Consider the following 17,964-nt stretch of genomic DNA (forward strand, 5'->3'; position numbering starts at 1 on the left):
TTAAAAAAAAAATAGATTGCACACGGATGACAAGTGTGAAAAAAAACTGTCCCACTTTTGTGCATGAAAATCGAAGCAATTATTCATGCTGTCGTGTGAACCTACCCTCAAGCTATACAATGCGGAACTAATGGCCGTCCATTGTGTCCATACACTATAGTCTTGAGTCACAGCATGTGAAATAGTTGAGGGTCACGTGTGGGGATAAAAAGGGTTTTGCAATGATGCTATCTGCATTAACCCAAATCACGACACCTACCATCCAGTATCACTATAGTCCACCGTTGTTTTAAGTTACCTATTATACATGTGGCCACTAAAAATAAAATAAATCTTTATTTTAATATACCGCTAACATATATTATAATAGCGCTTTATATAAATCAGGAACACTGTCCCCATTGGGGCTCACAATCTAAATTCCCTATCTGTATGTCTTTGGAGTGTGGGATGAAACCAAAGAACCTGGAGGAAACCCACACAAACACAGGGAGAACATACAAACTCATTGCAGTTGTTGTCCTTGGTGGGATTCGAACCCCAGACCCCAGCGTTGCAAGACTGCAGTGCTAACCACTGAGCCACCGGCCACTACACATATCCCAACATTATTCATACCACCCTACACAAAATCCACAAAAAATGCGCAGAGCAAAGTTGGAGAAAAGCTGTCACCCGCTATGGCCCCTGGCAGCTCCTCTCCACTTTTTTTGGAAGCTGCGAGATGATGGAAGCCATTGGGTACAATCCGAGAAATTCCATAAAAACATATTCATAACATTTGTATATAACGTTTGGTCATTATCAGGACGTAATCTCCCAATGAAGTGCGCTGAGCGAAATATATCTCTCTGGATGGATAAAATTTTATTTTGCCGGGAGATTGTTTCTCCCTTTAAGGAAAACAGTTTTATGACTAAATTTGCTCTCTCCTCCAAAACTGCAATTTCTTGGGCAATTTAGATGAAGCAAAAGTATGACAGAATATTGCATACGTTTTTTCTTATGCAGTATTAAAAGGGGTTGTACAGACAAAACAAGCAATGTCCAGCTGGTAGAAAACATCAGGGACCGCAACCGGTCTCTACAACAAAGTAACTTTGCCTTTTTTTCTGGAAGTGGCACAAACGGTATTTGACTCGTTCATTGCCATAACGCACCCATTGTGCAGCTTTCCGAAAAAGCAGAAAGGAGTTTTAGGGTATCTGCATGTTGAATATTTGGTTGCACCATTTCTGCATCTCTTAGCAAGAAAAACTCTGCAATTTTGCCCCATTTTTTGATGCAATTTTGCCCCATTTTTATACTTTTTTGCCTTGTTTTTATGCATTTTTTGCCCCATTTTTTTATGCATTTTTGCCACATTTTTCATGTGTTTTTGCCACATTTTTTATGCTTTTTTGCCCTGTTTTATGAGGCATTTTTGCCTTGTTTTTGCTTTTTTTTATGTGTTTTTGCCACATTTTTTATGAATTTTTGTCATGTTTTTAATGCATTTTTGCCACATTTTTTATGCTTTTTTTTGCCTTGTTTTTTGTGTGTTTTGCCCCATTTTTGATGTATTTTTTGCCATGTTTTTCATATGGTGTTGCCAAATTTTTTTATGCGTTTTTGCCCTGTTTTTGAGGCATTTTTGCCTGGTTTTTGATGTTTTTGCTTTGTTTTTGATGCATTTTTGCCTTGTTTATAATTCATTGTTTGTCCCATTTTTAAGGCCTTTTTGGCCCATTTATAATGCGTTTTTGCCCGTGTTAGTCAATTGAATTCAATAGGTGAAAAACACAGGCAAAAACGCTTAAAAGCATTGACATACTGTGGATTATTTTCTGCATCAAATCTGCAAGGAGAAAATACTCAACATGGGCACAACACTCCAAGATTCTCATTGACTTTGGTGGCATAAGGATTTGCTTGCAGTTTTGTGACAAAACTTCACTAAAAAAAACACATCAAAAACACAAAAAAACACAGTGTGTGCACATAGCCTTAAAGAGATGGCGTTAGAGAAGACCCCATTGCTGGTTACAGGGAGGAGACACGAGGGGAGCAATTTCTTTCTCATATGGATGTCTTATGGAAACTGAATATGGGAGGCAGGTTTACCCCTTGAGAGTAAAATGGCAAGTGGATGTAGGAGATATATCTGAAGAGAGCTGGGAAGAAATGAAACAGGAGCTACCAAGGGTCTCAGTGAATCTTACAGGTTATCACAACTTTTTTTTTTACTACATAAAGCATATAGAACACCGGCCTTACTGCTTAAAATGGGCATTGTGAGAGACGCGAGATGTTAGAAATGTGGTGCGCCAAATGGTGATTTAAAGGGAACCTGTCATCAGAAATTTCGCCCAAAAGCTAAAAGCTTCCCCCTCTGCAGCTCCTGGGCTGCATTCTAGGAAGGTCCCTGTTATTATTGTGCCCCATGTGAGACCAAAATAAAGCCTTTATAAAGTTCTACCTTTTTGTATGCAGCTTCTGTAAATGTGTCACGGGGGCGGGCTCTCTGCCGTCCGTTATTCTGCCCCCTGGTCCTGTATGCCGCCCCCATCGCTCCTTTCCATATCTGATGCACCGCCCACTGCTCCAGCCATCCCCGCGCATGCCCAGTGCCAGTCTCACAGGACTGAGCAGTGTGACCGCTGGTGACATGTGCGCAGGCAAGTGATTATGGGCGGGACTGTGACTGTTATCAGCAAGTACCCGCCCATAATCTCGTGAGCTCGCAAACCTCTCCAGCGGTCACACTGAGCTCAGTGTAGATGCTAGACTGTATGGGCTGCTTCCAGGGATGACGTCCCTTTGTCATGTGATAGGGGCGTGTTCAAAATACTATCACATGACAAAGGGACGTCATCCCTGGAAGCAGCCCATACAGTCTAGCATCTACACTGAGCTCAGTGTGACCGCTGGAGAGGTTTGCGCGCTCACGAGATTATGGGCGGGTACTTGCTGATAACAGTCACAGTCCCGCCCATAATCACTTGCCTGCGCACACGTCACCAGCGGTCACACTGCTCAGTCCTGTGAGACTGGCACTGGGCATGCGCGGGGATGGCTGGAGCAGTGGGCGGTGCATCAGATATGGAAAGGAGCGATGGGGGCGGCATACAGGACCAGGGGGCAGAATAACGGACGGCAGAGAGCCCGCCCCCGTGACACATTTACAGAAGCTGCATACAAAAAGGTAGAACTTTATAAAGGCTTTATTTTGGTCTCACATGGGGCACAATAATAACAGGGACCTTCCTAGAATGCAGCCCAGGAGCTGCAGAGGGGGAAGCTTTTAGCTTTTGGGCGAAATTTCTGATGACAGGTTCCCTTTAATACACCTAATGTGGAACTGAAGAATTGGGGGAAATGTACTAAACCTTATTAATACAGTTTTCAACTGTCAGGTTCAGTCGGATCCAAAGGTGGGGTTTCTGGGGTATACGATGGAGATAGCTGATGTCCCTCCGGTATGGGTATCTATCCCACGTATACTGCATCAAGCACGGATGAGAATAGCGGCCTATTGGAAAAACTCTAAAAGTCCTTCAATCGCAGAGGTCATAACCTCTGTGTATAATAATATGTCTGGTAAAATATGTACCGTATTTTTATGATTATACGACGCACTTTTCCTCCCAAAAATTGGGTGCGTCTTGTAAGCCGAATGAGGCTTACCGGAGGGTGCTGGAGAGGGGTCACAGGAGGCAGGGGTGATGCTGTGGGCTGTGCTGTACGCGGTGTGCTGCGGGCTCTGCTGCGCTGCTGCAAGAGGCAGTGGTCGCCATCCTGAATGTTGGTAGTGCAAGCTTCAAATAATGGCGCCCAGAGTCAGCGCGTGCGCAGATGGAGCTCTCGGCTGAAGATCTCTTCTGCACACGCGCCGCCTCCGGCCCGCTAATATCCCAGCAGCGGACTTAAGGAAAATGGCTCCTGGAGGTGGCATATGTACATATGAGATCTCGGCTTGTGATTTGAGCCGATAGCTTAATCTGCACACGCGCCGACTCTGGTCGCAGTTTCTTTGAAACCCACATCACTGACACTTCCTGGATTTTCCTCCTGCCTCACAGTTCCGTCTTCTTCAGCGACCATCTGGGACACCCGCTTCACTGACGGCAACATCACCCTACACCAGCACCGCCCTGGCCTCCTCTGACCCTGCCAACCCCCCCTCCGGTAAGACACCACCAGATTATAAGACGGACTCCATATTTTTTCTCTAAATTTGGGGTGCGTCTTATAATCTGGCGGGTCTTATAAAATGAAAAATAAGGTATATCAAAACAGAAAGGCATATAAAAAATAGGAAGATATATGGGCAAACTGATTTTAGATTCCTAACCTTTAACATGGTCAAGGGTGCTGTTCAGAGGATTCTACAATGTTCTGGGTTGGGTTCTTGGCTGATGTCCCTCAGGCTTACTTGTATTGGGATCTGGCTGGACAATATGTTACACTGTGGATAGGATTGATCAATGCTAAATCAATATATTTCGGAGCTATGGGAGGATATGGAATATTCTTGGATTCCACAGGTGCTGCCGGATGGAGCACGCTGACTGTCCAAGGTGGAATTTATGGAAGATTTTATGGAACAAGACTTTGAAATGCTGGAGCTCTGATTTGTTGGGGTCTCATTGAGGGGATGGTCGGGGTTAATTTGGGATATAACTATACCTGTGTTTTACTATTGAAAAAGTTAATAAAAAGTTATCTGACTTAAAGAAAAAAAAGAGATGGAGTGTAATTCAGCTGATTTAGTGCAACTGATACTCGGTTCTGCCTGTCGTTAGGGATCAAATTCAATCAGAACCTCATTGACTGTAAATTGAAGATATATCTTAGTAATTTGTAATTAAATAAGCCCGTTATGGTTTATTTAGAGAATCCTAGATAACCCCTTTAAGGTGCTGTGACAAGTAAAATCTCGCCCCTCCCCACCATTGCAAATTTAGCTGACCATATGGGAATTACTTGGCCAAAGTAGAACTAGGCTTGTGGCTTTAGATACAGTGCGAAAAACCTATGACCTCTAATCAGAGGATCACTGAGTCTTTGTGAACACCAATATACCCACTACCTTCACTGTGTTGAAGAACCTTCTACATGCGCCACCATTATACGGTATGTTTGGTGACAAACCGTTCAGGTGAAGCGTAGGAGTTGATATGTAGTTATAGATGGTTGCGGGACGTCCATTATTTTAATAAGGATCTTTTTCGTGTTTGTATGTAATATAAGAACTTCAGCACACGAAAAGATCAATGCAAAAAGGTGTGTGGTCCTGCCCAGAAGGAGCTGTCATAAATCTACAAGTAAGAATAGATGTAAAGATTTTTGATTAGAGCATAAAATGTGGCTGTTGTAACACTTATAAAGCGAGTTATTCCAGTAATGATGTAATTGTGAAATCCTGCGGTTCTGAAATTATTGATCAATCTGGATAAAACATGTTTAAAGGGAACCTGTCAATAGGTTTTTTCCCTTATAAGCTGCAGCCACCACCGGTGACCTCTCATATACAGCTTTCCAGAATACTGTATATAAGAGCCCAGGCCGCGGGCATGGGAAAGGGAAGTGGACACCTCTTTTTCAGAGGCTGACAAACATAAAGCCTTCCTCTTCACCCACAAAATGTCGGTGGCAGGATATGCTCAGGAGAAAAATTACAAAATTCTGGCTCGGTGGTATCTTTCTCCAACCAAAATTCACAAACTATTCCCATCGGTATCGGACAGGTGCTGGCGTTGCGGAACTGAAACAGGGACAATGTCCCATATCTGGTGTGAATGTGATAAAATTAAACCCTTTTGGGATATGGTATTCCGGGCTTATACTAAAATCACTGGAACCCAGGTTCAACCCTCCCCCCGGGTGGCGATTCTATCTATGTTGCCAGGATCCATCGGGGCACAAAAAAGGGATCTCCTCAGGTTTTGCCTGATAGCAGCCAGATCAGTAATACCCAAGTACTGGCGAAGGACGGAGACACCACCTACTGGGGATTGGTTTCAGGAATTCTCAAATATTGCTCTCATGGAGGAACTCTCTGCTACGGCTAATGATATGTACGACATCTATGTCAGGACCTGGCAACCATGGATTCTGTTCATGACCCCAAAAAAAAAGTGTGAAAGGGGAGTCACAGGACTTTGCGAGACTTCTGGCGCAGTAGGAGCAGCATCAGAGAACTTGACGGTTCCCAATACCCCTATCCGCCCCATCCCCTCCCTCCCTTCCCCCCTTTTTTTTTCATCTTTCTTTCCCCTCTTCCCCTCATTTCTCTTTCTGTTGGTACACTTCTGCTCATCTCATTCTTCTCTCCCATCTTTACTTCATACGAGGACTCTTATATATTACCCCCTCGTTCTAACACACATGCTCATGCCCCTTCTTTTACTTTCTTTTCCTAACTTTCGACCTAGCCATTTTAAGGGCCCTGACCCACAGGCAATGGTTTGGGTATTTCCTCCCTATTCTGTTCACCTCACTTTCTTTACTGGTCAACACTCCTTCCCTAAATCACGAGGTTCGATAGTGAATGTATTCGCTGAGTAACACCCAGGATTCCCTCCAGACTGAAACATGGAGTTCAGTTTATTATAATCTGTTACGCACCCGTTAGTAAGAGGTTCGTGGAGTTAAGGTTCTCGTGGAAACCTGTATAACAGGTGTTGTAGTTAAAGCTGAGAAAATGATAGGATTTTTGATTTACATGTTTGAAGACGTATAGAGTTGAATATATATGAACACTGGACCCTGTGTGGTCTTGATTTTACAGTTTCTTTCTTACCCTCCTACTTTTCCCTCATTCTTAAGGTTGCTTTGCGCGCTGCAGCGTCGCTGGCGGTCTCATTGGTGGTGTGGCGCGCTGGATAGCGGGTGGGGTTTGCCGGGGTCGTGCATGGATTGTTTTGTGGCGCCGGTCGCGTGTGCGGTCTTGGCGGATCGTGTGTGCAGTCTGGCGTGTTGCATCACTGGCGGGATCGCTGGCGGTGTCGCGGTGAGTAGGGCACCCTTTACTCTCCTTCCTTTATTCCTTTAATAATTGAAATGTTATAATTCAATACAAATGGGTTAGTCAAATGACAAATATGGGGTTAGTATCATAGAATTTAGAGTAACCGTCTTTGTTGTGCACCTGAAAGCAAAATATTTTCTGAGCAAAGGTCTATGAGATGTTGGAGTATAGGGTGCTATTTTTTTTTTTTTTTAGAGTTATGGTCAAGATTCGGTCATACAATATCAGTGACGGACATAATTGATGGTATCTGACCCCGGTACTATGAGAGTTTATAATTCTGATGTCTTTTCCCACCCCTACACCCCTTTCTCCTTGCTCTTCTTTCTTCTTTTCCCTCCTTTCATAATTTTGTTTCACTTGTTGTATGAAAATTCAATAAAAAAAAGAGATTAATCATAAGAGCCCAGGCCGCTCTGTAGAACATAAAAATTACCTTTATAATACTCACCCAGGGGGCGATCTGGTCTGATGTCACTGCTCTCGGTCCGGCACTTCCTCTATGCTGCAATTGCTGTCCTCCTTCTTCTGAGCCCTGTGTGCCTGATGCCTCCTACATCATCCACACAGGCTGGCATTGAGGTCCGGCGCAGGCTTGTTATTTTTCACGGCTCAACATTATAATTTTGTGAATCACCTGGGAGTTCAAGGTGTTCATCAAACATCTAGATAAATTCCTTGAAGGGTCTGGTTTCCAAAATGACTTGTTGAGGAGCTCCACTGTTTAGTGTTTAGGCACATCAGGGGCTCTCCAAACGCAACACGGTGTCCGCTAACGATTACAGACAATTTTGCTCTCTAAAAGTCATATGCCGCCCCTTCTCTTCCGAGCAAACAGTAGATTTCCACCACATACGAGGTATTGTTGTACTCGGTAGAAATTGCACATCCAATTATATGGTAGATTTGTTGAGGAGAGCCATTAGATCAAATACTTAATTAACCTGGACATACAGGACTGTGAGAAGTGTATTCAATTAAATCAATTTGCCTTACATGAGCCAGGTTTTCAGATATAACTAAGATGACCACCGATGACATCATAGACCATCCCAAAAATGAAAAATGTGGTGTTAAAGTAACATTTTGGTGGGAAAAAGTAACATTTCATTTTTTCCTTCCGCATTGCTTGAGTTCCTGTGAAGCACCTAAAAGGTTAATAAACTTCTTGGATGTGGTCTTGAGCAGTGTGAGAGGTGCAGTTTTTAGAATGGGGTCACTTTTGGGTATTTTCTGTCATCTAGGCCTCTCAAAGTTACTTCAAATGTGGTGTGGTCCCTAAAAAAAATAGTTTTGTAAATTTTGTTGGAAAAATGAGAAACTGCTTATGAACATGAACCTTTTTAACTTCCTAACAAAAAAAAAAAATGATGTTTCAAAAATTGCGCTGGTCTAAAGTAGACATGTGGGAAATGTTATTTGTTAACTATTTTGTTAACTATTTTGTGTGAAATAATGCTCTGGTTTAAGGGCATAAAAATTCAAAGTTTAAAAATTACGAAAATTTTCTCTAAATTTCCGATCTTTTTACAAATAAAAGCAAAAAAATATTGTCTTAAATTTACCACTATCTATTTATTTGTTTGTTGTTTAGTTATGTTTTGCAAAAAGTTAATTCATAAGCAATTGATTTGACCAACAAAATATACTGCTTGATGTATCAACACTAACAAACTGGGGGGGGTCAAAATATGTGCATTTTCTTAACCTTGTTATTACTATCGATATGTCCTTAAATTTTGTAACGCATGATTTCAAGATTTGTTAACTACAAAACCTAATAAAAATCATTTGAACGAAATTTACCACTATCATGAAGTATAATATGTCACAAAAAAAACAAAACACAGAATCACCAGGATTTGTTGAAGCACTCTAGAGTTATAACCTGATAAAGTGACACTGGTCAGAATTGGAAAAAAAATGGCCTGGTCATTAAAGTGAACCTGTGAGGTGCAATATGCACGCAGAACCACGAGCAGTTCTGGGTGTATATTGCTAATCCCTGCTTAACCGTCCCTGTATACACTAGCATAGATAACGAGATCTATAGAAAAAGTATTTCTAAAGATCCTTTATATTATGCTAACTAGGTTATTGACAAGTCCCCTGGGTGTTCCCTTGGCTAGTCGGCCCTATTAGCATGTAAGCACGCCCCTGTAGGTGTGCTGACATGTTAATGAATGCGCAGCGTCAGAGGCATGGTCATGCTTACCTCTGCTGCCACTGCTGGTACTCAGCTCAGTGCGCACGATCAGAACATCCCCGGACTTTCGGTCATGCGCACTACACCAGTTTGAAGCCAGAACGCGTACACCCAGTTTCATAGTGCACATGATCGGAAGTCTGGGACTTCTGATCATGCGCACTGAGCTGAAATCCAGCGTTGGTCACAGTGTCAGCAGAGCGGTGAGATCGACCATACCTCTGACACTGCGTATTCATTAGCATGTTAGTACACCCACAGGGGCGTGTTTACATGCTAAGGGGGCCAACTAGCCAAGGGAAATAATGCCCTTGTGACTAGTCCCTGTGCTCATTAGCATATGATAAAAGATCTTTAGAAATACTTTATCTAAAGATCTCTTTATCTATGCTTCTAGATACAGTGAGAATTAGGGGTGCTTCACACACAGCGAGATCGCTACCGAAATTGCTGCTACGTCACGCTTTTTGTGACGCAGCAGTGACCTCATTAGCGATCTCGCTGTGTGTGACACTGAGCAGCGATCTGGCCCCTGCTGTGAGATCGCTGCTCGTTACACACAGCCCTGGTTCGTTTTCTTCAAAGGCGCTCTCCCACTGTGACGCACAGATCGCTGTGTGTGTGTGTGACAGCGAGAGAGCGACGAAATGAAGCGAGCAGGGAGCAGGAGCCAGCATCTGGCAGCTGCGGTAAGCTGTAACCAAGATAAACATCGGGTAACCAAGGGAAGCCCTTTCCCTGGTTACCCGATATTTACCTTTGTTACCAGCCTCCGCCGCTCTCGCTGCCAGTGCCGGCTCCCTGCTCTCTGCACATGTAGCTGCAGTACACATCAGGTAATTAACCCGATGTGTACTGTAGCTAGGAGAGCAGGGAGCCGGCGCTAAGCAGTGTGCGCGGCTCCCTGCTCTCTGCACATGTAGCTGCAGTACACATCGGGTAATTAACCCGATGTGTACTGTAGCTAGGAGAGCAGGGAGCCAGCGCTAAGCAGTGTGCGCGGCTCCCTGCTCTCTGCACATGTAGCTGCAGTACACATCGGGTAATTAACCCGATGTGTACTGTAGCTAGGAGAGCAAGGAGCCAGCGCTAAGCAGTGTGCGCGGCTCCCTGCTCTCTGCACATGTAGCGACGTTATGATCGCTGCTGCGTCGCTGTGTTTGACAGCTAAGCAGCGATCATAACAGCGACTTACAAGGTCGCTGTTACATCACAGAAAATGGTGACTTAACAGCGACGTTGTTGTCGCTGTTGCTATGTGTGAACCCAGCCTTAGGTAGGGATTAGCAGTATACATCCAGAACTGCTTGTGGTTCTGGGTACATATTGGACCTTACTGGTTCCCTTTAAGGTGAAAACCAGGCTGGGGGTGAGGGGGTTAATGAAATTGCCCTAAATTTCGGTACAATTTCCGCTAACTACTTCATTTCCAGACACCCTAAAATGCTGATTGCTTTCTAATTGAAGTGTCGGATTTTTCTCGATGGGCAGTGTCCCCCCCCTCCCTATAATATACTCTGTGTAGTCTTTGTGTACCCAGGATGGGTTGCCAAATGTCCAGAAATTCCAGTACAGTCTGTAAAAATAGGTCACTTTTGTAAAAAATATTTGAGGCGTCTGTGATTTTTTTTTTTTGATGCTAAAGACATTTTAGAGATTATTCTGACTGTAATTATCATTATTTTACAGTGACTGCCGCTGATGTCTTCAGTTCCGAATTACAGGCTGTAGACACAGATCAAAATAATTTCTTATGGTTTTATAATGTGTCTGTAAAAAATACTGTCTGAGATTTTTTGATAACCTGTCCAGAAAAAAGTAAAAAAAAAATCAAGTTAGCACAGCTCAAAATAATAATAATAATTATTCATTTATATAACACTGTTAATTCCACAGCGCTATACATACAATGGCAACACTGTCCCCATTGGGGCTCACAATCTAAAGTCCCTATGCGTATATTTTTGGAGTGTGGGAGGAAACCGGAGTACCCAGAGGAAACCCACGCAAACACGGCGAGGACATACAAACTCTAGCCTGTTTTTGCTGTGTTCCATAAAACCTTTAGATACTTTCCGCTCTACCCGCTCAGGTCTGTGTATTACATCTCCGCCGCCCTCTTATTATCTCTTCAGGCTTATTGTGAAAAAAATGGACAGTACTCTGACCAATATTATTCAATGAGGCCGATTTTTTTTCACTCCCAGAATCTGCAACGGAAAACGGATGAGACTCATCCAAACAGATGGAACAGTATGTTCTCCACTTTTTACGGATACATTGCAATTCTGTAATATAGGAAATTGTAACTGCTCCTGTAAATTATTAAAAGCTGCTGCTGTAAAAAATGTATTTCACTTGTATAACAAATGAGAACAAATTGTCCCATTTTTCTGCATAAAAATATTTTTTTCTATATGCTATTCAGTCACCCTGGCCTTACTGTAATCTCACACGATCGCATGAATCGGACGAGTGCAACGCGAGAAAATCTTGCATTGCACTCGAACCAATGTTATTCAATGAGCGAGCGCAGATGATCAGCTCTTTTCTCATTCAGATTCTTGATGAGAGAAAAGTCACAGCATGCTGCAATTGTCAGCAAGAGCCGAGTCACACGCACCCATACAAGTCTATGAGTGCGAGTGAAACATCAAACTGCACTTGGATGACATCTGAGTGCAGTGCGATTCTCGCATCAGCTGACAATGGAGGAAATGGAGAGATTAATCCCTCCCCCTCCTCCGCAGCTCCCACCCCAACCTCCGCAGCTGCAGGATTGGGTCACAGTCGCATGACTCTCGGCTCACACTCGCTGCACATGTTTATGGGAGATGGGAGAAAGGAGCAAAAAGAGCCATATCTGATGGATGTATATTTTTTTTTTGCGAATCAATTACGTAGATACAGCACTCAGGCCTTGTGCAAACGTTGTGGGTTTTTTTATGCATTTTTTTTTTTCAAAATCTGCATGTCTCTCCTGAAGCCAGCAAAGTCTATTATATTTCTGAAGTGCTGTGCCAACGCTGCATTTTGTTTTCCTTGCAGATTTGGGACAGATTTTGATGCAGAAAAAAATCTGCATCATGTCAGTAATTGGTCTGGATTTGCAGCATTTTTTCATCCATCGACTTCAATGTTGTGATAAAAAAAACTGCTGCAAATCCGTAGGTGTGTTCACACAGTGAGTTTTTGGTGCGGTTTTGCAGGGGTTTTTTTAACACAAAAAATGCATGGTTAAAAGAGGATGTGATGTCATGAGGAGCAGGACAATGTCAAATTAAACAGAAGAATGAGTGAAACAGGAAGTGACTTCAAGAAAGCTTTTTTTTTTCCCCCCTTTTTTATTAACCTAGCTTTATTGACAGTCTTTCCTTCTTGCATGCAAAAGAACACCCCCCCAAAAATCACTTGCAAAAATGCAGCAAAAACCGTACCAGAACAGCAAGTGGTTTTTGGTGCATTTTTCTGCCACAAGCTGCAGAAATGGTGCAGACAGACAAAGAGACAGACAGGCAGAGACAGACAAAGAGACAGAATGACAAAGAGACAGACTGACAAAAAGACAGACTAACAAAGAGACAGACGCAGAGAAAGAGACAGACGCAGGGAAAGAGACAGACGCAGGGAAAGAGACAGACGCAGGAAAAGAGACAGACGCAGGAAAAGAGACAGACGCAGGAAAAGAGATGGGCAGGGAAAGAGACGGACAGGTAAAGAGATGGACAGGGATAGAGACAGACAGGGAAAGAGAGAGACAGACAGGGAAAGAGAGAGACAGACAGGGAAAGAGAGAGACAGACAGGGAAAGAGACAGACAAAGAGAGAGAGATATAGACAGAGACTGGGAGATACATTTACTATCCTGGGCGACGCCGGGTACTACAGTTAGCATTCATATAAAAAGCTGATGTCATAATGATGTACAAAATGGATTTAAATGACAATATGGATAAAAGAAGGTTTTTTTCTGAATGAAAATTGGACACTTTTGCCCCTGACCATATATCATTAGTAGAAATTCACATAGGCACAGGGACAAAATGCTAAATTAGTGCAAATGTTGCTCCTGAACAAATAGGTAGTTCAGGTTTTTCATGATAGTCTGCTGTTACTCTACCGTATGTGACTGCAGACTTGTGAATCATCACATTGTGAGCAGCACGTGATGTGAGGATTCTACGGGCCGGCTGCGAGACCGGGCAGTCATGTGACATAACGTATGTGATATGCATACTCCCGACCACATCACAGCCACACTGCGCAGCCTCACTCAGTTCTTTTGTACGGTGTCATTCAAAAGTGCAAGAACCAAGCCTTCATATAGATATTGATGAAAAAATAAAAAAAATGATGGCTGTTGGAAGAAAGGGAGGAAAAAACGAAAACGGAAAATCGCCGGTTGGGGAAGGAGTTGAAATGAACTCTTGGGCTACCTAGGCTCCAGGGATCGGGTGCAATTGCAACGCCTCACTGGTGCTATTCACTACACTTATTATAATTATAGCCCTGCACTGTCCGATAGTATAACAATAGAGCGAGTGCTGTCCGATAAAACATCAAATAGCATTCGTCCGATTTATACGCTAATGTGAGTGAAACCTTAGTCAGAGCAAGTGCACATATAAAAATGTCGGAGTTTAATCCAGAAAATATGGATAATCTTTTGTTATTTGTCATCTTACATTTTATTTTTGGCTATTTGCTTTGTTCTTCATTAGTGTTTTTAATTAATAGATAGCTAGAATAGATAGAAAGAATAGATAAAACATATAGAATAGATAGAATATATAGAATCATTAATAAGAAAGAAATAACAGAATAGCTCGATACAGCAATAGTTAGCTTGGCCAGCTATTTTTTAAATTATATTTTGGTAAAAAAATGACGTGGTGTCCCCCCTGATTTCCATATCCTGCACAGTAATAGCAGCAGGCTGCAACCCTCAGCTCTCTACTGTTCCTTGGCTGGTTATGAAAAATTGAAGGGATCCCACGCTTTTTTTTTTTTAATTATTTTATTTACTTTAAAAAAAAATGAGGTGGGGTGCCCCCGATTTTTTTTTCTAAAACCATCCAAGGTGCAGCAGACAACTGGGGGCTGATATTATTAGGGTACGGAGGGCCGTGGTTATTTGGCTGTTTCCAGCCTAACAATAGCAGCCTGCAGCCACCCCAGAAGTGGCGCATCCATTAGATGCACCAATTCTGGCGCTGGACACAGCTCTTCCTGTTGCCCTGGTGCAGGAGTTAAAAGCAGCCCATACCTGCCACTAAGCCCTAGATTACTGATGGCAGGTGTCTGAGACACCTCCCTTCTTTAATCTGTAAATAATACTAAATAAACACAAACACCCCAAAAATCCTTTCAATTTGAAATAAAAGACAAAAAAGCACCTTCTTTCACCACTCTATTAACCTCCGCCACAGCCCCTGCACAGCCTACAGTTTATGTGACACCCATTGCCCCTGCCTCCTGTGACCCCGCTCCACCACCGCTGCTGCCCCCTCTGGTAAGGCAGCACTGGATTATAAAACGGACCCCTTTTTTTTGCTCTAAATTTGGGGTGCATCTTATAATCCGGTGCGTCTTATAAACTGAAAAATACTCTGGTAAGGCAGCACTGGATTATAAAACGGACCGCTTTTTTGCTCTAAATTTGGGGTGCATCTTATAATCCGGTGCGTTTTATAAACCGAAAAATACATGACATGCCAGTAAGTTGGATATACAATACATGCAGTCCCTTGCAAAAGTATTCACCCCCCTTGAATTTTTCAACCATTTACCACATTTCAGGCTTCAAACATAAAGATAAAAAAAAAAAAATTTTACGGTAAAGAATCAAGAAGTGGGACACAATTGTGAAGGTAAACGATATTTATTGCTTATTTCAAATTTTTGTAAAAAATAAAAAGCTGAAAATTGGGGCATGCAATATTATTCGTTCCCTTTACTTTCAGTGCAGCAAACTCACTCCAGAAGTTCATTGAGGATCTCTGAATGATCCAATGTTGTCCTAAATGACTGATTATGATAAATATAATCCACCTGTGTGTAATCAAGTCTCTGTATAAATGCACCTGCTCTGTGATAGTCTTAGTGTTCTGTTTAAAGCGCAGATAGCATCATGAAGACCAAGGAACACAACAGGCAGGTCCATGATACTGTTGTGGAGAAGTGTAAAGCTGGATTTGGTTGCAAAAAGATTTCCAAATCTTTAAACATCCCAAGAAGCAATGTGCAAGTGATCATATTGAAATGGAACGAGTATCATACCACTGCAAATCTACCAAGACCCGGCCGTCCCTCAAAACTTTCATCTCAAACAAGGAGAAGACTTATCAGAGATGCAGCCAATGATCACTCTGGATGAACTGCAGAGATCTACAGCTGAGGTGGGAGAGTCTGCCCATAGGACAACAATCAGTTGTACACTGCACAAATCTGAACTTTATGTAAGAGTGGCAGGAAGAAAGCCATTTCTCAAAGATATCCATAAAAAGTGTCATTTAAAGTTTGCCACAAGCCACCTGAGAGACACACCAAACATGTGGAAGAAGGTGCTCTGGTCAGATGAAACCAAAATCGAACTATTTGGGCACAATGCTGGACGATATGTTTGGCATAAAAGCAACACAGCTAATCACCCTGAACACACCATCCCCACTGTCAAACATGGTGGTGGCAGCATCATGGTTTGGGCCTGCATTGCTTCAGCAGGGACAGGGAAGATGGTTAAAATTGATGGGAAGGTGGATGGAGCCAAATACAGGACCATTCTTGAAGAAAACCTGTTGGAGTCTGCAAAAGACCTGAGACTGGGACAGAGATTTGTCTTCCAACAAGACAATGATTCCAAACTTAAAGCAAAATCTACAATGGAATGGTTCACAAATAAATGTACCCAGGTGTTGGAATGTCCAAGTCACAGTCCAGACCTGAATCCAATCGAGAATCTGTGGAAAGAGCTGAAAACTGCTGCTTTGTTGATTCTTCATCATAAAATTTAACATTTTTTATGTTTGAATCCTGAAATGTGGGAAAAGGTTGAAAAACTCAAGGGGGCCGAATACTTTCGCAAGGTACTGTACCTGTGCAGAAGAATGGCTGTATGTACCTGTACAAAAATATGTGTCCATGTGCCTGTTCAGGAAAATTGCTATATGCACCTGAGCTGGAGAAGGATGATATGTTCCTGAGAAAAATTACTCTATATGCCAGAGCAGAAAGAATGACTATATGTACCAGAACTGAAGATTAGTTGTTTCCCTGCTTAGGTACTTACATCCTTCTTCTCAGTCACATACACTGTGCACAGTTAGGCAATTTTTTTTTTTTAATGATAAACTTTATTATTGAACAATTACAATTCAAAAGGTTAATAAACCTGAATATTTAACAGCGTAAAAGTGAGGTTTTGTTATAAGAAGGACAAAACCTATGTGTGTATCATTATTGGTCCAAACTGAACCAGAAGAACAATATGGTGATCTCTGCGCTGCTGGATGAGAGATAACCAGATGTTGAATGCAGATGAAAGGTGGTTTATTTCAACGTGTTTCAAAGTCATCTTCACTTTTATCTCAGGAAAGCCACCATGTTGTTACTGAGAGGTCAATTTTGGCTTCTGATGGGTTGTGCCGTTGAGGTGCCGTTACAGAAAGAAAAAATAGTAGGTCCTCTCACAACGATAAGTTTTTTGGGAATTGTCATTGATTCCCTGGCCATGGAGTGTAGGTTGCCAGAGGACAAGCTTAGTGATTTTTATGGCTGTGGTGTTGCGGGTCAAACAATTGCATAAAGTGACATTGAGAGAGCTGGAGTCACTACTCGGCAAGCTTAACTTTTCTTGCCGGATTATGCCAATAGGATGAGCTTTCTGTTGGCGCTTGGCCTTAGCAACCTATGGTGTGAGAGCTCCAAATCATTAGTTATGTGAGGGTACAGTTCCACTTGCGCACAGCCGCCGATGAGAGAGCATTGGAAGCGATATGCTAATGACCCTCTGCTGCTAGTGTGAGTCAAAGGTCATGCGACTGTGATGTGATCTTGCAATTAGATTCTAGCTGCAGAGAAGAGGGAGGGAGGACTTTCTCCCCATCTCTTCTGCGGCCTGTCTCTGTGCGTCCATCACACTGCGGTCGAATGACATGCGAGTGTAGTGCGATGTTTCACACGCTCCCATAGACTTATATGGGGGTGTGTGAGCCGAGAATCACTGCCAAATGCAGCATGCTGCGATTCATTCCGCATGCCGATGGCATAAGAAATCAATTGCAGATGGACACTGCCCCATAGTTTTGCACTAGAGTGAGAGCAATCCGATGTTTTATCAAATTGCACTCGTCCGTGCAAATCGCAAGTGGAACCATACCCTTAAGAAGAGAATGATCTGATATTTGAGAGTCAATGGGAGATCATTATGGATGGACCAGGTGGTGAGCTCAGAAATTTTGGAACTGTATATGTACGCCGCAGGTAGTGATGGTTTTGATGCATATTGTCTAGGAAGTTGGTATAGAGAATGGTCGGTTAGTTGGAAGAAAAATGTTTTTCTGAAAAATCTTTCCCTGACTGAACTGTTCCTTATCGTGTGACCCTTTAGGGTGATAGGATGAGTAACAAAAAAAGTCAAAATTTTCTGTGATTACATGGAAGTGGTGTTGGCGATTAACTCCTTATCGGCGTCATCTTCCCTAGTGGTGAGAGTGTTGCAATGGTTGGTTCTCTTGGGCCTATCATT

General features: G+C 42.7%; 1 protein-coding gene across 1 annotated transcript in view; it reads left to right on the forward strand.

The window, feature by feature from the left end:
- Nucleotides 1-17,964, forward strand: part of ATP8A2 (ATPase phospholipid transporting 8A2) — a 1,156,459-nt gene that overhangs the window by 142,826 nt on the left and 995,669 nt on the right. The gene's annotated exons all lie outside the window — the stretch shown is intronic.

Source organism: Anomaloglossus baeobatrachus, chromosome 2 (genome assembly GCF_048569485.1).
Source record: "Anomaloglossus baeobatrachus isolate aAnoBae1 chromosome 2, aAnoBae1.hap1, whole genome shotgun sequence".
NCBI lineage: Eukaryota > Metazoa > Chordata > Amphibia > Anura > Aromobatidae > Anomaloglossus > Anomaloglossus baeobatrachus.